At 37.3% G+C, this 19,819-nt stretch overlaps 1 protein-coding gene across 6 annotated transcripts in view; it reads left to right on the forward strand.

The window, feature by feature from the left end:
• LOC106062233 (beta-1,4-glucuronyltransferase 1-like) overlaps window positions 1–19,819 on the forward strand; it is a 97,384-nt gene that overhangs the window by 11,774 nt on the left and 65,791 nt on the right. The window contains exon 1 of one of the 6 annotated variants that reach the window (XM_056023550.1): window positions 4,116–4,269. The exons of 4 other annotated variants lie outside the window; for them this stretch is intronic. The gene's annotated coding sequence lies outside the window, so the exon portion shown is untranslated. Of the gene's footprint in view, window positions 1–4,115; window positions 4,270–13,645; window positions 14,049–19,819 lie in introns of those variants that run through there. One more of the 6 variants, XM_056023549.1, reaches the window with a different exon arrangement.

Below are 19,819 nucleotides of genomic sequence, written 5' to 3' on the forward strand. Positions count from 1 at the left end.
AGTTCATCATTGCCAAGTTAGTTCATTAGAATGCGTTAGTACACGAGAGCAGTTTTACGCACTGCACTTTCTCCACTAAACACTGACACACGTCAAAGAAACTAATTTTTCTGAAGATGTTCCTCAGTCTAATTTGTAGCGGCACGAAACTTCTTGTTCGGTTGTGTTTGTGAGTTAAAGTCATTAGGTGAATTGATTTGTCACTATTCTATGATATGGCCATCTCAGCGATAAGAATGTATTTGCTGACATTATTATGTCATTATAGTCATCGATTAGCTATCGGGTTGATTGATTCGCTCCTTATCTGACACTCGGACATTAGCAGTTTGTTTTTGGCTATTTCTTTGTTGACACTATTGTATTATTTAACCGTGACCACTTTGATTAGGATATAATGTAAACGGGTTCGACTGAGCTGATCGTTCATTCAATGGCTCGGGGTTCGACTCGAGTTTGTTCCACTGCCTGAAAGAGTTTGATGCGTTGGTTTGAATTCTGCTGCTGGCATTAAAGCGTTACGTAGTTTGACAACGTGATAGACATCAAAAGGGTCATAAAAAAAGTCCTTGCGGTCCATTAAATAAGGAGGACTCAGACACGAGGCAAAGTGCGATGTCCCATGCTCAAGATATTTGATTAGGTTAGTGCGAAAATAAGGTCTTTGTGTTTATTCTGACACAATATTAGAAACTGAAGCTGCATCGCATTGACTTGTGCTGAATGGGTTGAGGCACAATGTATTGTTAGAGATTTTCATCTACTAGCCAAATATTACCCGCGACCCACGGGACTTAATTTGCGTAACACTGTCGATATTGTCACTGAGAGTGTTTTGGAAACAATGAAACGAAATAATAATGTTATAAGAAAGCGAATGCGTGAATGTAAAAATAGTATGAATGGAGCTATCAAAATAACAAATTGACCTAAATCCATTTTTTAAAATAAAAACATTTGACTGTAGGCCTACATATATTTAGATCTAGCTCTAGAGTGTATATACTAACTTACTATTATAAGAGGGATTTCAAGGGCTCAAGAAGCTTATTAATTATTGTATGTTAGTATATTTCATATCCCCCATATAGAGCCCCATGTAGCCTGTCCAATCATAGTGTGTTTAGGCGGGAGGATGGTTAGAGAGTCGGCGTGCGTATGTGGTGTCCTGCATGGTTGGGCGACGTAGAGAATTATATATAAAGATTACGGAAACGCTATAAATAGCTATACTTTTGGTGTATCTGATGTACAGAATTAAGGAAGCGTATTTAAAGAGGTATATGGTAATATGTTTGTGCATTTTTCAGCACTACAGAATCAGCATTTCTTAGCTCCTGCGTTTTTGAAGCTCAACTATATTTTGGTTGGTAACATTGAAGTTCAATTTAGCTCAGTGAACATTGAGTTTATCGTGATTAAATCTCCACTACTTGCAAGTGATTTTATTTGATACTGAATTTATTTTAGATGCTAAAGATATCATGTTAACAATAAAAAAAAAAAAAACTTGGATGCGGTGCTATTGCTGCGTGTGCTACATTTTTAATTCGTTTGTCTGTGTTCTTTCAAGTCCTGAGAATTTTGTATCCAATTGAAATCATTGATCTGTTTCATTCTCTTCTCTATCGCTAAACACGCGAGGCGGTGGTCAATCTACCGTCACTTCCCCTTCCCCATGCTGACTATTAAAACTGCAGGCGCCGTGTTTAATGGTTCCATTGTTGTCACTGAATGGCGCCCTAGAATTCAAGCGCCCCGAGTTTTTTGTTTTTTTGTTTTTGTTTTATGCTTGATGCTTGGCACTACGCTTCCTTGGTGTAAACCGTTTGTTTGGGCTGGGGTCGTCTTCCTCCTGACGATTTCTTGTGTGTGTGAGTGGGGGGGGGAGTGGTATTTAATTAACAGAACTCCTGAGAATGTATGAAACCATAAAATAATTTTATACTCTTATTATCACAGTAAAAGTCATTGGTTTGGGGTTCTACACGAGCCTCATCCACGGGCTAAAGGAGGCGATGGTTTTAATACTGCAGCACTCAATATTAAGCGTTACGTAGTTTGACCACGTGATAGACATAAGGTCATACAAGTTGTCGTTGTCAATTAAATACAGAAGATAATCACACGAGGCGGTGTACGGATGTAGGTCGTTCTGGGCTCAAGATATTTAATTAGGTTATTGCAAACATAAGGTCAAAAATATTTTTTGTATTATTTGCAACTGTGCTCTTTCAGTATGGCGTCCTTTTTAACATTACTTCGTTTTTCTATTAATTTCAAAATTCCTTCCAATCTTTTCTCTTTTTCTTTCTAAATTTTTTTTAAAAACTTTCCTTTGTATCGCCACAACATTTCTTGGTATCGCTATCTCTTCTTTTTCTATCTTTCTCTGTATTTTACTGCTAAAGTAATGTCAAGGGGATATATAAATCAAAGTGTAAGAATGTATTATTGTTCTTTACTTTCAATTCATTCTACTGCCATCTGGAGACTGTATTACAAGTAGAGACGTGTGACGTTATAACACAAGGCTCGAGAATGTTGTCTACTTTCATGTTTTATTTAACAACCAAGCAACAAACTTCTTTCACAAAGTTGTCTTTATTTTCTTTGTATTGTCTTGGCTTCATTTGAAGACGCTGCGAAGCGTAAATATAATTAAACTTTTTTTTTTGGTTTCTCAATTTTTTTTTAAAGCTAACCACGTTGTCAAATATGTGTCGATCTGTGTTTTGTTGTTCTGAAACTTTGTCTGAACTAAATGCCATCTCTCTCATGTGTCAGTTTTAATTGGTGTACACGATGTACGTCTGTCTGTCTGTCTGTCTATCTATCTATATATCTGTCTGTCTGTATCTACATCGGACAGATACATCTAATAATTGTCGATTTAGCGCAATCTCTAAATTGTTAAATACATTACATTACACTCCCTCTAAGTTTATAGATATCTATATTAAACTGATTGAAATATGACAGAACATGCAAGACTACATTTCTAGACATTAACACAATATCATTAAAACACTTTATCTGAGTGTTGACTTAACCCAATATCATTACAACAGTTTATCAGAGTGTTGACTTAACACAATATTATTACAACAGTTGATCTGAGTGTTGACTTAACACAATATTATTACAACAGTTTATCTGAGTGTTGACTTAACACAATATCATTACAACAGTTTATCTGAGTGTTGACTTAACACAATATTATTACAACAGTTGATCTGAGTGTTGACTTAACACAATATTATTACAACAGTTTATCTGAGTGTTGACTTAACACAATATCATTACAACAGTTTATCTGAGTGTTGACTTAACACAATATCATTACAACAGTTTATCTGAGTGTTGACTTAACACAATATTATTACAACAGTTGATCTGAGTGTTGACTTGTAAATATTGAAGCTTTTGACGTGTATTTGAACGTTTGAAATATAGCGCCGCATTTTTCAGAAAACTAAACGATATCAACTTTACATTGAGCAGTCACAAAGTACGTTGTCAAATGTATAGAACGTGTCTGCATCCACTCAGCCCTAATGTATACCTGGCATTAGCTGTGTTGGGCTGGCCTCACGACACCCCCGTTAATCGTCGTCCATAGAAACAGATGACCTTTTGACACACGTGCCCGTGCACACTCACACACACACACATATATATATAACTGACAGAGTTTAATAGGGAATAGGGAGAGAAGTATGCTACCCTGTTGTTAGTATCGTTACTCTGTTGTTAGTATCGTAGCCCTGTTGTTAGTATCGTTACCCTGTTGATAGTATCGTTACCGTGTTGTTAGTATCGTCACCCTGTTGTTAGTATCGTTACCCTGTTGTTAGTATCGTTACCCTGTTGTTGGTATCGCAGACTGTAGGGAGTGATGGTGAGTAGGTAAGTATGAGTACGAGTGACAGAGTAGATAGTATGTCCCACTGGAGATGGACTTTGATAATCAAACTTATTCATAACCAGCTAATTCAATTAGCTGGGCAGACGGCTGAAGTTGAGCTGAGGTCATCAGACGGGGCACGGTTATGCTATCAGATGAAACAACCAGCTGTAGCCGCTTAAAGTTACAGACATCTCGAGAATATTCCGAGCGGGGGGGGGGCTGTTCAGGAGTGGTGAGAGGATTTTAGAGAGAGAGAGGAAGAAAGAAATATAGAAAGTGTGCCGTGAGAGAGTGAGGGCTGAGAGCATGTTAAGGGCTCATAGAATTGACTTGTTGGAGTAACTCTAGCAAACTTCATGGTAAGTGATGTACAGTGGTGACATTTGCAATTAGAATTCTCGCCTGGTAGGACTATCATAGCTCGTTATAGTGAACATGATGGGTCAGCAGAATTTTGGTGCAGTCTATCCTAAGTATTAGAACATTAAACATATCAACTTGATCGTTTTATCATGTAGCTTATTGACTCCCGAGTTTCTGGGTAATTTTCTTTAAGTTTGTTGTGAACTTGTCCCTCAAACACACACACACACACACACACACTCACAGGGCTCATAATGAATTGAAAATGTATACTCAACCTCAGATCGACATCAAACTGCTACGTTATCGAAGCTAAGTATCACAGGTGAAACGTTAGATTTCTGACGACCAAATAACAAAACTTGATTGATGAAGGTATGTAATGCCAACCATATACATATATATCTGCCAGCATAGCGGTTAACCACATTTCTCGTGCAGGTAAACTTTCGCATTATTATTAGACTCGCTATCGCGTAACCCAAACTCTCATACCGAACAATTTACTGCTAAAGCAAATATAAATGTCATTCTAATTTTCATTTATATTACATTTGTGTTGCCAACTCTGAAGTTGTTGGTTACATCTCGAATTCACATAGCGATTTTTGTTGGCGACTCAAAGAGTTGATTTAATTTTTTTTTTTTTTTTGAGTTGACATTACACCTGTTGGCTAAACAGAGACACTGGTTAAGAAATCAATACATTGTAATTAACATTACCTCTAGGGGATGTCTTTCTTCTGGAGCTTGTCTTTGTACAGATTGTGTTTAGACTTCTTAAACTCAGTTCCGGGCCCCCTGGGCTAGTCAAGCCGGAAACCAGAATATTTTGTTGAAGCCGACGTGTGTTCGTAGTCAATAGCGAAAGGGAGGAGTACAGATATTTTAGAATGGTAATGACATTGGACTGGCATAATTTTGTATCTCTTAATTGTTCATAAATATGTAGAGTTGATAAGCTCTAGTTTTATGTTGTCAGCACAATGTCAGTGATAATGTTTTTACCATGCGACACACGGCAACCAAATGGAGATATACACAAACTTATTGTAAAAAAACTTATAGCTTGTAGTTTTTTTTTTTGTTTTTTTTTTTAACAAATCTTTATATAGATCCTTTGTCTACATGCTCGTAACTTAACCAATTTCATGCTGTTAGCTTTCTCAATACGCTATGATTCTATCACTTGTGTGGACCTGTTGGGAAAGAAGATATTTGTGTGAAGGTTACCATGATCGCTTTTTAAATGCATTTATTAAAAAAAGGGAGAACGATCTGAATTCTAACTTGAGGGCTGAAGCCTATTTAAGCATCCCCAAGCCACTAATCACTGAAGAGCTTATGAAAATAGGGTTAGTTTAGTTTCAAAGTTAAAAACGGCCACCTATTTCTTTCTATATAGTTTAAAGGGGATTAATTCAACTTCACCACACCATTCAAGTACAATTTCTTTCCCTTGTTCGATAACAAACAAAATAATTAATTACCAGTAGTTAATAGACTAATTTGTTACATTTTAAAAATTGATTTTTGTGTTGTTAGGTAAAATAAATAATGGTGCAGAATTTCAGTTTGGGTGTGGGAGAAATAACGTGCACGAAATTTGTACCAGACAGACAGAGTGAGTTGATAGAAGCCTTGTAAAAACACATGCAAATACTAACATGATTCCAACTCTCAACATATGGCTCGGATTCTAAGAAATGCTTTGGTAATTAGTCACCGAGTTCCACAAGAAAGAGAATGGTATTTAAGGTGTGAATGAAGATGAGGACCCAAGTTTGTGTTTCGTGGTTTAAAATAATTCCTTGAAAAAACAACTTCCGACTAGTCAACATTAGGTGGAATAGCAGAAATAGTACAGCCTCTGTTTTACGTGTGGTGGCATTGTCCTGGTAGTGATCATCAGGTCCCTCCCTCCTCCCCCCCCCCTTTCAAAAAAAAAAAAAAAAAAAACAACTTCCCCATCGACCCGTGTTTTAGTTGCCACCTGATAGTGTCTTAACGATCACAAAGTTTCCATGCACTGGTCTTGATGAGAAACTAAGCTCTCTCACACACACACACACACGCTGTATTCACATCACAATTTAACTAGTTAAGAAAGTCTGTTTTTTATTTATTAAAAGGAAAAAAGTCCATCGCCTTAAGCCTTTGGTGAATATTCTGATTCTAGTCACGCATTAACTGCACTAATCTGTGCTATGAAAAACCCACTATAATTGTCTTGGTGTGATTTTTTTTCCGATAATCTATTTTTTTTTTTAGCGACTCCGAAAGAGGAAAAGTCATTATTAATTTTGTGTGGCCTGTCTGTCTGTCCGTCCGTCGGTTACGTTTAGATCTCAGAAACGTAAAATAAACTATTTTTACTGTGTGCTAAAAATAGATTCTTCTGCTTTCCGTTTACCGCGAGCCTTTTAGTTATTGAAATTAATTATGCAAATCTTTTTTGTTTTTCATACAAAAACACCATTTTAAAAAATACTTCAAAATGTATTTATGTATATATTTCGGATAGTGCAATACGGGCATTTTTTGTTATTAAGTCTTTTTATTTATCAAAAAAAAAAAGATAAAAATACATATTACTTATTTATTTGTTGTATAATCTACTAATAGTTGACTACACCGTTTAGTTTTTAAAAAATGCACATTATATGCACACATTTATTTTGTAAACAAGATTTATAATGCAGTGGATCTTGTTATTCTGTGGCAATGTAACTACGACATATGCCCATACTGCTATCTATACATCCATTTCTTAGTTTACATGTAGAAAATCTTGCAAAAATCTTCTCGCTACCCATACCTATATTCAGACAGGTTAGCAGCAGCCATTTGCTTTAAATATACTTTGGAATAAGATTGTTGGCATTGATAGTTTGTAGTTCATAGTTTTAGATATCCATTGAAGGTATGAAGGTTTTCACTATGGCTTTCTTGTTAACTCAGAGATACTGGTAGTTCTTTATATTCACTATTACTATTATTATCTTATTAACATCTTCATCTGTCAGAAACCAAAAGCGCTGGTCTGATTCCACTCTCTAGCTGGTCGTCCTAAAATATCGAAACCTGCCTTTTAACCCGAGACGACTCCGAGTGGCTTCAGAAGGTCTGCTTCTTTAGTGACCTGCGTTTTGGTGCTTCATAGCGTCCGCCCAGGTCGTTACACAGCAGACAGACAGATACACACACACACACCTACCTACCTACCTCCTGAGCTCTCATAAAAAGATATGCCCCACTGTTTTATGACTCCCTGTAAAGGCGACTACGGGAATCATAGTTTGACCAAAGCCAGGCAAGTTATGCACCATTGGGACAGTGTCCCGTTTTTTTACTGCTCTATTATCGATTGTTCCGGTCTATTTGTTTCCACCATGGGTCGTCTTGTTCTAGTCGGCGCGAGACTTGTTGTATTTTTCTAGGATTTCAACCTTTTCTCATGTTTTCATTTTGATTTCGATGACAATGTGTTAGCTACCTGATATAGCTTTATTGCATACATGTCTCTCCAAAATAGGGCTCCACAACCACATGAAAAAGTGTTCGAGATAAACCCTAGTCATTCTACGACTTGAAGGAGGCCAATGATGATGATAGCTTTGTTAGCTGCCTGGTATAGCTATGTTAGCTGCCTGGTATAGCTTTATTACCTACATGGTAAAGTTTTATTACCTACCTGGTATAGCTTTGTTAGTTACCTGGTATAGCTTTGTTAGCTACCTGGTATATCTTTCTTAGCAACCTGGTATCGCTTTTTTTCTAAGGAAGAAACAAATCCCATAAAAGTAAATGTGCCATGTTTTCAAAATGAATTGTTTAAAAAGTTCAATCAAATACACTCATTGCCTCCACATTTTGTGTTTGCGCTTGGAAGGAGGCTGAGTTATGTTTGGGAAACTGATCACCCCAGCCAGGTGATTCTTTACAATCGATAGTTTCTAGCTGATCCATTCGAGATATTTATTCGAACGAGGTTGTTATCAGTCACGGACCAATTCTTTTTATCTTTTTCATCTCGTTTGTTACTTTGGAAACGGAAACAAGAGAATTTTTATTTATTTCAGAGGTTCTCAAACTTTAGGCCTCGCTAAGACTTCACTTTCATATAATCTACTTTAATACATTTCCAAATGATTAGGAGAAGCTATTATTGTATTCTAGCCAAGTTGAAGTGGTTTTGACTATTTGTGTTGTTCAGATTATAAAATATTTACTACGTGTGAGTTGAGTGCAGTCTAGTCCTGTCGTCCTCATTTAGTATAGTCTTTTATAGTCAAGACGCAATGTCGCTAGCTCTTGTTTTCCCTATTTTTTTTACTCACAGTGACACAGACGATACTTCTATGACTTTACCAGCTATACACACTCAAACACTCATTCCAAGAGTTGAATCATAAAAAATAAAAACAAAACTTTTTCATACTTCGTTTAATTCGCTAAAAGTTAAAAAATATTGTCGTCTCAGAAAATCAAAACTTATTGAATTCGTGTTATTGTTAGTTCTCTTTATATCCTACAATCTGTTGGTTCTTTTTATTCCCCACATTCTGTTAGTTCTCTTTATTTCCCCTCATTCTATTAGTTCTCTTTATTTAATACATTCTGTTAGTTCTTTTTATTCCCCACATTCTTTAAGTTCTCTTTATTTAATACATTCTGTTAGTTCTCTTTATTCCCCACATTCTGTTAGTTCTCTTTATTTTCTCACATTCTATTAGTTCTCTTTTATTTCCCCTACATTCTGATAGTTCTCTTTTATTTCCCCCACATTCTGATAGTTATCTCTATCCCCACACATTCTATTAGTTCTCTTTATTCCCCCCATTCTATTAGTTCTCTTTATTTCCCTACATTCTATCAGTTCTCTTTATTCCCCCACATTCTATTAGTTCTCTTTATTTAATACATTCTGTTAGTTCTTTTTATTCCCAACATTCTTTAAGTTCTCTTTATTTAATACATCCTGTTAGTTCTCTTTATTCCCCACAATCTGTTAGTTCTCTTTATTTCCCCCACATTCTATTAGTTCTCTTTATTTTCTCACATTCTATTAGTTCTCTTTATTTCCCCTACTTTCTGATAGTTCTCTTTATTTCCCCCACATTCTAATAGTTATCTCTATCCCCCCACATTCTATTAGTTCTCTTTATTCCCCCCCCATTCTATTAGTTCTCTTTATTTCCCCACATTCTATCAGTTCTCTTTATTCCCCCACATTCTATTAGTTCTCTATATTCGCACCCCACCCACATTCTATTAGTTCTCTTTATTTCATACATTCTGTTAGTTCTCTTTATTCCCCCCCCCACCACCACACATTCTATTAGTTCTCTTTATTTCCCCCCACATTCTGTTAGTTCTCTTTATTTCAGAATTCTATCGCCATTAAACCTTTGCCTCGATTTTAGTTTCCCCCCTCCCTCATCTCGAAACCCGTCAATTTATAGCATGTGTCATTTTCTAATGCAATCGACCTAAAAAAAAATGTGGATTTTAAGAAGAAGACTTTTGTTAACATTTTTTTTTTTGGGTTACACTACTCTATAATCACCCAAGTGGCGTCCCGCTGACAAGGTTGGAAAATCTTTCTTGTCTTGTTCGATGGCTGTGTCGTCTTTCGAAGCTCGGTGTTGTGAATTATGATCATTTGGGGTGTTTTTTATTTGGTTCCTCTTGTAATTAGATTGATATTCTCTGCCTCTCATGTGGGATGCTTGGGGAGGAAGCCTGTCTTTTGTTGGCGTCACTTTTAGCTCGGGGGAGGGGGAGTGACAAACGTTAATGTTGACTGGTAGATGTATGTCGATATTGAGTTATAGATGAATGTTGATGTGGACTAATAAAGGTGTGTTGTTGGTGAGTAATAGATGAATGTTAATATTGATTGATAAGGGTATGTTGATGGTGAGTAATAGATGTATGTTAATATTGATTGATAAGGGTATGTTGATGGTGAGTAATAGATGAATGTTAATATTGATTGATAAGGGTATGTTGATGGTGAGTAATAGATGAATGTTAATATTGATTGATAAGGGTATGTTGATGGTGAGTAATAGATGAATGTTAATATTGATTGATAAGGGTATGTTTATGGTGAGTAATAGATGTATGTTGATGTTCAGCGATAGATAATGTTCATGATCAGTGATTATACACATTGATTATATTGGTTAGTTTCACACAGGGTCTGGTAACTCTTCAGTTTGTAGAGTCAACTTCGTTTTGTCCGCCGTTTTTTTTCCTATATATCATTTGTGTGCTCTTCTTTGTTGTTGTTGTTTTAGCTTGAAAACCATGACAACGGCTATTTTAGTTTTAAACTCATGTTAAAATGGAAGTTTCGTGTTCATTTATGCAGCACAAAAGTAACTTACAATACCAACAAAATGTTAAGTACATAAAGACAGACGCAGCGCCAAAGAATTAATCGCAAACATGTTCTTTCAAAGCAAAGTAAAAGACGCTATTATTATGTAGTATTACTGTGCACTGTTAGTGCTGCCCAACCACGTTATATGGACATTTCATGAGGTCGGTTCGCATTTTGTTACATTTGTCTGACTTGTAGTGTAGTGCTAATGGCGTAACAGAGCGTTTTTCATTTCCTGGTTCTTGGAAATATGCTTTGTAAACAGAGTACAGGAAATAAGCAAATCGTTATTTTGAGAGTCGCATGTGTTTTAGATTGAAACTCACACACTCACTCTGTATATATTTGTGCCTACACTCTTCCCACAAAGCGCAAACCCACATCCATCAAGAGACTTACACTTAACATTCCATTCTCCAATCCGTGCTCTTCGTTCCTCTGCAGACTTCGGCCAGTGATAAATGGAGATTTCCCATTGGATGGGTTAATCAGATGATTTCCATCTCTTAATGGAACCGGGCGGTGTGCTGTCAGCTCACGGGGCGCAAATCTTTCATCTTTCCCATGGACATGTCATTGTCTCCCCCTACTGATTGCATAGGTTCAGTCAACGAGCTCTGTTGACATTGACTTTTCAAGCAATCAAGGGGGAATCATTGCTTTGGGAAGAATCATCATTTAGTTGATTTTCCCCTCCAATGACGTCTGAAGGTCTTGTAGCCGGACTATCCTTCTCTCTGTTTTGACAAGTTAACATGGCGATCATGAAGCTATTTTTTTTTCTTCTCCTCTATTTCGTCATTAAAACTCGTTGCCAGGCCTAGAGAGAAATAATTCTATACTTTTCAAGCGACCACTTTTCAGGACGCCTTTCTCTAGATCTCCTGCTATTCTGTTTGCTCTCGGGGATTCTCACTGAAATATAACAAAGAAAACTCTAGCATTAATGGGGAAAAAATCATAGCTAGGATTATCTTTAGACTATTGTTACTTTCATGGAAGTGGTGTAGAAGGGCACAATGGCGACCTTGTTATTTTTGTATCGAGTCAGAGCTGTTACTGGATTTTAATAAATTATTTCGCTGGCTTAACAATTTGATTTGGTTTCGGAGGTAGGGATTTGAGTGAAGGTAGGAACTAGAAAGGAGGTAGGAAATAGAATGTTGATACTAAACTTGAAAGGAAATGGAAAATAGCAGATATGAAATAGAGGGAAGTTTGGAAATCGAAAGCAAATAGGAAATGGGGAGTAGATAATGACGAGAATGTGTATTTCAAGTATACAAATCCCTATCAACTGTTTGTTAACCAAACTTTGTAGCTGGTATAGACAATCAATTATTTCAAGTGGGCTATATGCAAATGTTTGGAGAAGCCAAAGCCGGAAACAATGAAAAATTATTAACAACGCTTGAAGCTTATGACATTTTTACGATCACCAGACAGCAATGACACTCAATCATTTTAGGAGTCAGGAAAAAAAAATATTGATCTCAAATCATTGGCATTTCTTTTTCTTTTCAGTTTTCAAACAATCGAATGTGAATGCCCGGGGTTTCTTTTCTCTTTTTATTTTATTCATCAACAGTTTTAAATTCGTAATGACGTCATCAGGTTCTAAATCTGTTCAAAGTGCTGCAAATATGACGCCAACTTCTAAAGTAATCAACATGAAAGGTTCCATGCATTCTGTACACGGGAAATCTTTCGGGCGTCTTTGAAATTCCAACTCCGGTCAAATTCGTTTTGAAGCTTTAGCACTAGAAGTCCTACAAAGACAAAAAAGTTCTCAATCCATTGACATTTTCTATAGCGTCCAGGTCTTCGTGTTGTCATTTTTAGAACTCATTTAACGAATTCCAGTGAAGATAACTATATTTCTTTTAAAGTCCAATCAAAACTCATAAAAGTTTCTTTTATATATATGTATAGCCTATATTTGTGAGATATGAACATATTTACCCTTTATATTTGTATCAAACCAATCGGTCACACGCTTGTTGATTTGAAGAACGTTTTCAAGTTAGTCTGGCATGGGGCTTTCTAGGCGACAACGGAAAAGTACAATCTAAAGACATGATTAAAGTAATCCAGACCCTAACCCAAACAGGCCACTACTGCAGTGTACTTCAACAATAACATTGGGGACTGGTTTAAAATCACTGTTGGGGTGAGATCAATCTTCATATTTTAACCATTTTTCAATACCTTTCTTGAAAGGATGTGTATATATTTGTTTATGTGTGCGTGCGTGTGCGTGTGTGTGGATTCACGTGTCAGAAATTCATATAACCCGTGCCCCCCGCCCCCCCCCCCCCCCCAAAAAAAAAAAAAAAGGTCTGTAGACAGTGCGGTGTCACCGCTCAGCGAAGGTGAGTTAAGCTGGCACAATCTGTGTTTGAGATGAAATTTTATGAACGTCTTCCGGCGATAAGCTCTCCTTGGATCCTGCTTATTGGCTAAATAACTTAGATTAAAGAAGTAGTAACTCAGTGGCAGTGTTGCTACTTACGAAATGGGGGACACTTGATTCTGGTCCGCTTCGCGACGGACATTGTCCAGTTTTATTTCTGATGCTTTCACTGCATGGAAGGTATTGACGATGCAGACCAGTGTTTCCCAAACTATGTTCCGCGGAACTCTAGCATTCCGCGAGGCCTGAATAGGCGTTCCATGAACTACCGGAAAAATTAACTAGTAGGCCATTCTCGCCAAGGCTCTACGTGAGGACTGATCCTTCCAGCTTTGCCATCAATTGGAGTTCATCTCAGTAGGCCACCACATGACTTAATCTCTCTCTATAATAAATAAGCCAAGTGTTCCACTAAATACTTAGATTGTGCGAAATGTTCCGTTAGAGAAAAAGTTTGGGAACCACTAATGTAGACCATACCCTGAGCATGGTATATGTGCATGGTAGAACACGCTTATTCGTTTACGTAATTTCAAACTCTTTCCTCGTAGTGAATTGAGAATCCTTTATAAACTTCACCTGTTCAAATGCATTTCTCCTGGTGAAGAGCTTAGTACTATGATTCTAATGGACCATGGTGTATTGATGTTTGCTCGTAAAGAAGAACTGCAGTACCGCACATGTCAACTCTTTTTTTTTTTGTCTCGAGGGACTTCCTCCTCATTAGAGCCAAGATGTGGTCAAGTGAAATCCAAAGTGGAAACGCATGGCTTAACTCCCTGCCAGACCAATCACATAGATCTAGTTCCTCCCTCCACGTCCTGAGTAGCCACGAGTGTTTCGTGTTACTTTGAAACTGGACTTTAGTGTTTTTACTTTTATTTGAGAGATTTCACTTACATTGTTGACCCTGCTGAGAGTGGACACGTTCGATAGTCAAACTATTTTTCTGTTTATCAATGTCGAATTGAGTAAGTAAATTAGAATCAACTTGGAAATTTGAAGTTACCGTAACAATAAAGTTAACTTCTTTGTCATTAAAAATAAAATAGCAATTCTAGCTTGTTGTATTGATTCATATTTTATAGGTAGATTTGTAGATTTGAAATTCAATAACTTTTTATATTTAGGTGCCTATTAACGGAAACAGCTGTTAGTAACCTTTGCAGGCATTTTTATGTGATCTTTGATACGTTTCTCGAATCTATATATATTTTCTAAGATCCTTGTGTGATATTTAATATAATCTTGAATGTGAGACTGTATATTTGAAAAGCTTTTCTATTCCATGTCTTTGAAACATTTTTGCACATAGAGTTAATAGAGACGTGTCCTGTCAAATATTTTTGTAGGTTTTTTTAAAATAGTTTTGTAGTCAATAGCCTGGTGGACCTATTAATACTTTATACCGTTCAAACAATTACATAAAACATCCAGTTATTAATCTATACAATATCTTTCAAAAAGCGCTGACATATAATACATAAAAATACGATAAAGCAGCTGTGTGAGTAAAATGTATGTGTCGTGGTCCACGGGAGCACTTTTCTAAAACACCGATTGTAAGAGTATCATCTTGATAGAGACATTTTTAGCGGAAACAAGCATGATCTATATAACTTTAACGGAAGACTATTTCAGTTAATTAACTCCTCTTTTAATTTTAGATTGATGTTTGTTTTTCTAGAGTGAAACCTTAGTAACAAAAAAAACGTATTAATGCTAATGACAAAATGTCTTGTGTCTTTTTTTCCCCTTTCAATCTTAACGATAATGTCTTTGTGAAGTTTGCACGCGACTCCAGTGGTTATAGGAAACCAGCCATCCATTACGCTGAAGAGTCAAGAGGAGGGGAGGGGAGAGATTGCACTCGGGTGACAGGACTAAGTAATAAAAGTCTACTGTCGTCTAAGAACCGAAGCGTGCAGACCAGGGGAAGAATACAACAAGCATCGATTTTTGATAGCCGCACATCGATGGTTGAAATGAGAGAGTCCCTTGTGTATTAGAATGAATCATTTATTCGGGACAGGAATATAAACAAAACTGTTTCCGCCTCCATAACGTCCTTACCTTACAGCGGACTTGTTCTTCTCCCACCCCCCACCCCCAAAACATATCGACAGAATTTTTTTGTTAAGTAACCACCTGAAGCGGACATAGTTATGACTATTTGGCACATCAGCACATTTTATCTTAGTAGTGCCCATTGGACATAAGTAGTGGCTAATTGATGGTAAAGAGGGAAACACAAGGACCGTATCATTTCCTGATATTAGCTCTTTGTTTTAATGTTTGTTTCTGCTTTATTTTTTGTTTCCTCCTATGCCCTTTTTTCCTGGATAGTCTGGAGCCACTGCTACATCAGTCTTGTTACTGCAAGGCGCTCAAGTCTTTTTGGTATCTCAATTAAAACATCCCAATCTAAACAATTCCCTAATGGTGTTAGCGGATGGCCGGCACCTGATCTCTGCCTGATCTAGCTTTTGTGGTAGAAATCGAACGCTTCTGTGTCCGTCGCAATGTCACGGTGACCCGGGAGCGGCTTATTGACCAGTCTCTGCATCTAAGAATATCTCGCCTTCTGCTGTCTCTTGGTTTGTCAACTGAAACGTTGGCAAGAAGACTTGTCTGCATGCGTGCATCGATGTGTTTAGTTACTAACTGGAGATTTATTTTCTACTTTTCACTGGTCATGTAGTTGACCAGTCTCCACCCATTTCCTTTTTAATGATTTATGTAGTCCGTAGGTTTTCACACAGAGTTAGGTCCATTCACTCTTTGATGTCCCCCCCCCCCTTTTTTTTTTTTGGCCCACGTCAGTACCATCCATGGCCTCCTTCAGTCATAGAACGACTATGATTAATCTCGTAGTGCATTTTGTTCACGTGACTTTAAAGACCTTACAAAAAGTGTTAAACCCAGTAAACTGTGACATCACCCGAAGTAACTCTGTGTCAATGGCGTTTCAATGATGCTATCCCTAGGTCCTAGAGAACTTGTACGTTAACCATGTCTCGCCCTTAAAGGCGAAACTCCAGATGCACATGTTGTGTAGGTATATCTCTATTCTTTGTACACCTTGAATGACTAGATCTATTATGTAGAATCCTGTTGTATGTAATCACTTCTTAGAATCGCTCTACTTCTGCCTTCTTCTCCCTTTCACGTGACCTACAATATAGGCACCAGCGTTAGTATAAACCACATCGTTTGGCTTTAATGTCATGCACGAATGACTTGAAAACTATCAACTCTATAAACCAGTCTCTCATAGACACGGTAAGAGCAGTGATGCCGTGACTCGCCGCTGACTCCTCTAAAGCCCTGCCAACTGTGAACATATTTAAATCGCTCAGGTTTGGTTCCATCGGACTCGACGATGAGTTGACGTGGGTCGGAAATGTATAGCCCCCCCCCCCCACACACACACACACACCATGACCGAAGACGTTTGGGCACTTCTGCCTAAAAGTATTTATTTTAGCTCATCTTAACGTCTGTTTAACCCGACACAACGCTGCTGACGTGGTTTTCATTCGGCACATGTAATCACCCGTTCCTGCCGGATAATGGGAAGGTATTTACCCTGTACACCTCAGTAATAGAGCTGTAAATGACGAGCTATCTAACTCGTACTTCTGATTTAACTGGGCCCTGCGTTACTTTGATAATAATTGAGTTTTACGTGAGCGGTGGCTTAGTGTGCCGTTTTCTCACTTAATTTAACTCGTTTACAAACTATTTCAATGATACATTTTTATCACAGTAATCTTTTTTTCTTTACAATTTTATTTCTAAAATGTGGTCTTCCTTCTTTAAGCAATATTGATCCAATGTAGTCGACATTGAACCCAAAGAGTTGTCTGCGAAATTCAATATAAAAAAAAGTTCCCTTTCATTCCTTGTGGTCTATAGGACAAATGATATAAAAATCGTCTGTTTATGTGGGTGTCATGTGGCCAGCACAACGACCAACCTCCTTTACTAATGCCAGGTAATCATATGAGCTAAGTGGACTCACAGACGCCCAAAGATCCCGAAATAAAAAATCCCAGTCTTCACCAGGATTCGAACCAGGGACCCCGGTTCGGAAACCAAACGCTTTGCTGCTCAGCCACCGGGCCTCAATTCAATATGTGCTTTAATAAAATGAGGAAGATTGGGAGAGATTTTGATAAAGATAAAATAAACGAAGTCAAGTAGACAAAATAAGCGATCTCAAGTAGACAAAAAAAAAGAGACTTCAAGTAGATAAATATCTTGAGAGGAGCAGTTAGCATACCGTATCAACGCCTGTGTTATTACCGCTCGTTATGTTTCAACTATGCTCTCAGTTGCGCCACTGTTATACAGCCAGCGTCTAATACTTCGTCCCATATGAACTATAACGTTGTACCATCGTGAAATTTCATTCTGCATTGCTCAAAAAATGCACTAAACTTATGAATCATATCTTTTCAACGCATTAACAGTTCTTAATGTCTGTACACCAGATACACCAGAAAGCTATCTATTTATCTTAATCCGCCATATATGAAAATCTGTTCCAAGTAGAGAAGTAGCAAAGAGCAAGGTAGATAGTTTTCTTTCTCATGTAGTCACCTATAATTGTTCACGCAGCCCTCTTTTTTTAGTTTCTAAGACGTAGGTCTTTTATTTAAAGAAGATGTCTTTGTTGGTCGCTGACCTCACAACAACATGGCTTTTAATTGATACAATTATAGACTAGTATTTTTTTTTTAGATCTCCTGGATTTCACATTTCTCTTTCAATTTCCGGAAATTTTCTCAAATTATTGATTTTTTGACATTTTCAAAGTTACAGTGGGTTTTGAAAAAGAGGATTCTGTTGTGTTTTTCAAACACATAAACACATACTATGATTTACGTTTACGGATGTCTGTCTGGTCGTGTTGTATGCGCTCTGAATTGTCATCTCGATGTTCCTGGGTTCGAACCCTTTCCCTCCCTTGGTGTAATTCAATTCTGAAGGAACATCTGTAAAAATGTCAAGCAAACCCAAGTTGATGTAGTGTATAAATACAAAATGTTTTGAGTTTTGATGGGTTCTGTGAAAGTTGTGGACACGTGATTTTATCACATGGTACGAACATTTTTGTAGAATTCTGTGGATAAGAAGAAAGAAATATTGAAAGATTTAAGATTGATTTCTCTGATATTGAAAATGCAATTAATATTAATATGTTTGAACTTGGATGTCGATTGCTTTTAGAACATTGACTTCACGATTGCAGCATATTGTCTAGATATTTGTGTGTGTCTGTTTTTAGAAGAGGAGTGTAACAGTGTTAGGGACATAGTGACCTAACCAGTGTATGTGTGTCTGTGTGTGCCGCAGTAGTGACCAGCGACCTGTTAATACAGTTCTACGGAGCCAAGCTGGCAGGCTGATGTGGGTTAGTTGTTAAGTATGATTTGTGAAGATTCCTGTGTTTTATTGCCAGATCAGAATGAGGTAGTTGTGTACGAGGTCTGTTAGTTAAAACAATACAATGCACCATGCCAAACACTAATGAATGGGGTGTGTAGGTGGAGAAGTGCCTACACGTGTAGCTAATTGTCCTGTGTAACCAAAACATTTGTTCAACTTCTTCTACATTCCTTCGGTTTGACTAGAATCGCTGTTGGTACAGAATATTTGTCTTTTAATCTCTCTTGAAGCCAGGTTCTACCATTGTTTGTTAATAAAGTCCATTCTCTGAAAGAAATGAATGACAGTGGAATTCCCACCAATGTTTTATATCTTCTTTATGTTTTATACCTGCCTATCCTTACGTTTGTATTTATGCAATCCTTGCAATAACCTTGGACATTTGAGCTCGTTGGCACTGAGGGAGGACGCTGTTACAATGAACTTATTGATCACAGGATAAATGACATGAAAAATAAAATCTCAAAACACTTAGATCGCTCTGGGGCTTCTGACACCATTTTGTTTAAAATGCATACTTCGAGAATTGTTACTTTCTTTGCGTGACTTGTACCTTTCTTATCATACATTCATTCTACTAGGGTTAGCAACGTGGACTCTCTCTCTATAGTAGTGCATTCTTTTCATCTAAAAAATTAATCGTTTCAGTTTGTTGAATAATTTAGTTTACATTTCAATATGTGTACACCAGCAGTCGACTGTGTATATGATTTTTTTATAGTTTTTATACTTCTGATGTCGACGTCTGGTATTGAACTGGTTCTTGAACAATTTAAGTGCATCAATCAACTGATTATCTCCACCTTATATAGTTTTGTATGCCCTTGACCATATTCTGTGCCACCTCTTGTGGGCATTCGTCCTCCTAATAGAAGGTAGAGTGTTTTGTGACTGCTATAGTGTACTCCATTTGTCTGTCAGTCAATAAAGAAATGTATTGCCCTACAGTGTGACTATACATCACATACCCCACAACTCCCTGAAGATTGGTTTGAGAGAGAAAACAAAAAGTAAGCGAGTAAATGTTTCTATGTTGAGAGAGAAAGAGAGAGCCTCAATAAGTATTTTATTGTGACCTGCATGAGTTGTCTCACTATAAGGTCCCACCGACCCACACACACACACACACACACCCACACCCCCTCCCTCTCTCTCTCTCTCTCTCTCTCTCTCTCTCTCTCTCTCTGGAACCATCTCGCTTTGATCCAGTAATAAAATTGAGATTTGACTTGTTTCTACTTGTTTCTTCTCCCTTTACCAAACACCATTGTAGACGTGTGTGTGTGTT

This window comes from Biomphalaria glabrata, chromosome 3 (assembly GCF_947242115.1).
Source record: "Biomphalaria glabrata chromosome 3, xgBioGlab47.1, whole genome shotgun sequence".
NCBI classification, from domain to species: domain Eukaryota; kingdom Metazoa; phylum Mollusca; class Gastropoda; family Planorbidae; genus Biomphalaria; species Biomphalaria glabrata.